The sequence below is a fragment of the Dermacentor variabilis genome, chromosome 4 (genome assembly GCF_050947875.1).
Source record: "Dermacentor variabilis isolate Ectoservices chromosome 4, ASM5094787v1, whole genome shotgun sequence".
In the NCBI taxonomy this organism is placed as follows: Eukaryota; Metazoa; Arthropoda; class Arachnida; order Ixodida; family Ixodidae; genus Dermacentor; species Dermacentor variabilis.
The window spans coordinates 172496760-172502317 of NC_134571.1; the positions used below are offsets into that span (position 1 = coordinate 172496760).

General features: G+C 45.2%; 1 pseudogene; it reads right to left on the reverse strand.

The window, feature by feature from the left end:
* Nucleotides 1-1794: 1794 nt before the first annotated feature.
* On the reverse strand, nucleotides 1795-3480 carry LOC142577668 (uncharacterized; annotated as a pseudogene).
* Between the last annotated feature and the right edge of the window lie 2078 nt (nucleotides 3481-5558).

The window sequence follows — 5558 nt, forward strand, 5'->3', positions numbered from 1 at the left end:
AGTATTCACTACTTCGAAGGCACACAACCAAGACACATTCACTTTGTGCACCTTGTGTGCTCCGAAGGGCGTAAAGATCACGCAATCCTTACACAAGTCAATCGCGCATGTCTCTTTTAGCATGATCCAGAAAAGGAGGGCAACGAGGACAGTGCAGGGCAGAAAGTGTCGGCAGTTGAAGCTGACGAGCGTCTAAGAGCACCTCAAAGGTACTGCGAGCAACAAGGCTTGCAAAGTGAAGTGTTCAAATTCCAGAAGTTGGGAAGGAAGCCAACACAATCTACAGTCACTAAAAAAGCTGTGAATGTCTTCTTTAAAGGGCCTCTAAACCACCCAGGTTGAAATTTAGTTGCGGTGTTGCAGTTCTACACAATAAGGCAATGAACAGGTAGCCACGAGAATTTTTCGAAACGGTGCAGTAATAGTGGAGCTACGTGTGTTTGATTGTCGAAAAGTAGTCCCCACTCATTTTACTCTTTCATCTGGTACACGCCATATGGACAATGTCGTCTTTTCCATGCCTAGTACACCTCCAAATGTTACGGGACAGGCCAACACCAATGAGCTCTGTTGCTGCCGCGCTGGCCCGTCGTCCTGCGAGGAGTGGCGCTAAAACAACGGAACTGTATGGTGACTCGTGTTGAAGAGCCTCATAGGGAGACCCTTCTGTTGGCGTTTCTGTTCTTTGCCCCCATTGGCTGCCCACAATTGCATCGCGCGCAACGCGGTGAGGAAGAAGGAGTGTGTGTATTTGCTTGCAGGCCTTGCCGGCAGTCGTACACTTTCGTTCGACCAATCGACAGCACGGGAAACTGGTGACATCATCAGAGACAGCCTGGTGATGTCAGGACAAACTGGGGGGTGCAGGATAGGTCCAGAGAGGTGCACGGGGTCGTTTTCTTCATATTGTGGTGCTCCCACAGTGCATAGCACTGTGGCGTTTGGCATCGTCAATTGTGACGGCATTCTGATTTTGATGCACGTGTTTACTTGAAATGTTCAAAAAATGTCAAGAAGTGGTTTAGGGGCCCTTTAAGCCACCCTGAGCATTTATTCCTTCAGATATATCAAAACATACTTTAGTGATGATGCATAATAAAGTGATCTAGTCTGGCTCCTCAGTGTCTTTATATTTTTGGTTTCGAGAGACATGTTTCCCGTGCCTCTTGAATATCTTCTGATGAGGCTTTACTGTAATATACACAAACAATTGTGTAACTCCTCCTGCAAGTATTATTCATTAAGGGGGGACGTGGCTTTGAAAATCAACTTCCTTATTTCTTCATAGATTTTGATTAAAATTAGCACAAATGTTTAGAATGTCTCCCTGATGCTTCCATAAAAGTTTCAGAGTGATACCTTAAGAACATTTTATTAAATTTGATTGAGCAGAATGTTTCAACCTCGAACTTTGTGAAGAGCCTGGGGAACATAAAAAACGTGATAGAAGGCTTGTTAAGTACTGATTGCATAGCTAAATGCACGCTGAAGGTCGTGACATTCTTGCTTTTGTTTTTTTCAACACAAATCTTTTTGGAGTGTCATTTTTTATGTTACCTTCGTATCAAGCACACTTTCAAGGTGAACAAATAGCCACATCATAAATTTATAAAACGTCAAGGCCCAAAAGCAAGAATGTCACGACCTGCACTGTAGCCCAAGGAACAAGGCAAAAAAAACAGAGTCAGAATAGGCCAAACGGTAACAAAGAAATCAGCTCCGCAAACTGAGCAGAAAGGCAAAAACACAGTTTTGAGAAAAAGGCCTTCAAAGTTTTGCCTTGCCTCCACGCTCCTAAAATGCACCAGGATTGTAGTCCTTGGTGTCCTTAGCACAGCGGGGCTTCTTGGGCATGTGGCCTTTCATATGATGTTTTTTCGATGCCTTTTTTTTTCGTAGGGCATCCTTTTCTGCAGCTCTTTGAAGGGAATGCTTTCCTGGCTTCAAGCCAAGTGAGGCACAACACTGTCTGTATGCACGAAGCGTTCCAGCATTGCACTTGCAGACTGCCTCATTGACAGCTGTCTCCGCTGCGATCAATGAAGCATTTTGCTCTTTTGGTAGAATTGACCAAATGACAGCGTGGAGACTCTCGGCTGCATTCTGAGTCTTCTTGCCTTGGCAACGGCTGAGTAGCTGAGGATCCGAGAGGCGTTGATACACAGGCAGCAACGCAGCTGAAACATGTGTTGCCAATTTGTACTTGCGTTCTGGCGGAGCTTTACCTTCAGCTTCTGCAGCCTGGTGTCTGCACCAGCTCAGGGGTCCTGGAGGGCAGAGCTCATGATGAGGGTCTTTATCTGTTGAAGTGATATGATAAAAGGTTGCCATTATGGCCCTTTGCATATCATCTACTTCACTATTGTTACGTATGGCCATGCCATAATAATTGGTGAGCATTTTGATTAGGTCTTGGGTCAGGCCACCCTCCCTCCAATTGGTTTACTTCTGCTTTTTGAGACAAGTATTCGCAGGGCTGTACCCATCCTCTTTTTAACGTGATTGATACAGTCCTCTTTGTTGAATGTAATGAAGCCATAAGCCTTGTCTTCACAAAGGGCCTGGAAGGTAGGGCTATCCCCATCACAAACAACACATGTGTAGCGGAGGTCATTCCTTTCCAGTGACCTTCTGAACAAGATCAACGCTGCCTCGACCTCCATATGGCTTGAGTTTGCATCGGTGTTCTTTTGGCACACGTGATTCTCTTTCCATTTCTCTGTAGCCTTCATCGTTTTGTTTCGGCCCAAGCGTGCATCCATGGCATCTGTTCGAGAGCACAACGCAGTCAAGCACCAGACCAGTGTAAAATTCAATTATTGTGCCCACACCAATATGGGATGCATGACCACGTGTCATCCATGTGCCGTCGTAGACTACCGTCACATTTTTTGTGAATGCCAGGTCCATTTCGCTGTAAACTTCCCGCACGGCTGCCACAGCATCAGAAAAGAGACTTGATGCAGCCATCCCACCAGCAGGCCTGAATTTTGATTTCAGGTGTCTTTGGAATGTCTTATGGTGCAAGCCTCTGTGTGAAACGTTCATTACTGACCAAAAGTCAGTCAGTGCAGTTGCCCCTCTGCCGGTGGTTTTAATTGCTTGCATTGCACGCATATTCACGTCAAAAGCCTTACCACCCTCTACTCGCGGCGATGACCATTCACTTGCAAGAACGCCGCAGGCATTGCAGGTCAGTAGCATTCGTGCAGCCAATCCATGCCTTGTTCCCAAATGAACAGTCAGTCCCGGCTGAGAGCATTCTTGGCACAAGGCATTCTTGTACAAAGCCTTCAATGCTGTGACCTGCACAACCAAAAACTCATCCGCCAGCTCCACATTGGCACAACTTCCTCTCTCACCTGTGAGCTTCATTTTTCTTTCGGTCGCCGAAACAGAACTGAGTGATGCTTGCACTGTCTCGGCTCGCCCACGAGAAGCTTCTATCGATATGTAGTGCGGTTCCAAGTGAGCCTGAATTGTACTGCGGAATCTCGACTGCGTTTCATCCACGCGCGAGGTGCTTGGTCGCGGGTCCGAGTCGTCGGCGGGTGAAGTGCTTGGTCACGGGTCCGAGTCGTCGGCGCGTGAGGTGCTTGGTCCCGGATCCGAAACGTCGGCGCCCGAGGTGCTTGGTCGCGGGTCCGAGTCGTCGGCGCCCGAGGTGCTTGGTCGCGGGTTTTTTTTTAAACAATTTTTTAAAGCACTTCTAAGCGGTTTTCAGGGAAGATATTTTGGAATCAGGTAGAGAAAGGGTTATAAAAACTGAAAATGTGATTTTCGAAAAATCGGTTTTTCGGTCATTTTTCGCGATGCGAAAGCCGCGTCCCCCCTTAAGCCCGGTCACTTATGTGCAAAGCTTGTGGTTAAGTCTTGATGTCCGTACTTTTTAGAGCTATGTTTATTCATTCATGCTCTTCTTATTGGTTCTTCGATGCAGGAGACAATGCCTACGAAATTATTGGCCCTGATCATGAGAGCCCTAAAGGGGCAAACAACATCTCTGTTGCAGAAGTGAGCCCGATACCACTTGGAAGTTACCATGACAGATGACACGGCAGCAATAGATACAGAGACTGCCATGTCTACTGCAGCTGCAACAGTGTACGAGGCAAGCAGCGGCGCGTCAGCATCAGCAGCAGTGTCAGAAGGAACCACACCAGGCCTGGTAGAGCAACATGTGTGCTATCACTGACTTTTTTTGTAGTGGATACAACTCATTTGCTCAACATACAAAAGCTTTTCACCACGACTGTGAGCCAGTGTTATTGTGCAGCAAGTGCAAGACTAAGTTAGGTGTTATAACACAGTACAAGCATCACTTTATTATATGCAAATGCAAACATGTTACAGTTGTTGCCTCCCCAGCCAGCCCACATAGTGACAACAATGTGAAACACATGGTGGGACACACCTTTCTCCCATTACAATATAGTAGAGACTGTCAGTGTTGTTGCTAGATTGACTGGTCTTTGTAGGCAACTAGAAGGACAACACAGGTGTCATAAGATTGTTGTTGATGTTGTTGTTGAAGAGGTAAAAAAGAAGTTTGATGCAGCTGAAGTGCCAACTGATATTGAGCAAATCAAAAGCAACCACCTGAGAAAGCAACACTATCGAAATTTGGGTATCTATGTGCCGCCAACTCTGGTAAGAATGGCATAGGACGGAAGTGTGATGAAAATCACACAGACACTGCTGTTGCATCACTGGCCACAGTGAGCAGCGACTTGTAGGGCAAGAGAGTCAACTGAAACTAACATGATATAGTGTCATGCTCCCATGTGACCACTTTTCAAGTTATTTTGCAAGATACAGCTCAACCTCCAGAAACGAGACTGCAACTTGTCTGTAAAAAAGCTTTCACAAGAAATTATTCATAACGCTATTACCATAGCAGTATCTTTTTTTGTGTGTGGGTTCGAGGTTCCGGGGTGTCCATTAATGCAAAAATTGAGGAAAGAAAGAACATGTGTCGTACTTGCACCTTTTTAACAAGTACGAGGGGGACAACTTTTTAGTCATGCATCTTCATCATACTATCAAGTTTTTAAATTCCTTTTATAATTATTATTACCAGTTATATCTGAGTGCATTGTATGCATGCAGCAGGTGTAAAATCAGGTCAGTTGGATCAGATGCCTTATCTGCAAGAGAGCCCTATATTCAAGAAATTTGAATTAAAACAGGTACGTTAGAAACAGTCTTTCAGCACTTTATTGCCTGTGGTTTAAGCATTGCTCAATACTTTTGTGGATGGCAGTTTCAACCGGCACAGCACTGTGCTTCAAGCGGTGTTTACCATTTGTGTTGATGTGTTTGTGTATGCATAGAGCAACTTTCTAATTTATTTTTTTTCCGCATTCTTGTGCTTGCACTAAGCTTGTATAATGCAGTTACAAAGTGTTCGCCACTATAACGAACTATTCTGTTGAGTATACACTCGCAAATAACAGTGTTCAGATGGCCGCACTTTTATGTAGTTGCACCGCTAGCTTCGTGTATGTTCTCATGTTTGTATAAAGCTTATATAGGCTAGTTAGAAAATGTATGTCACT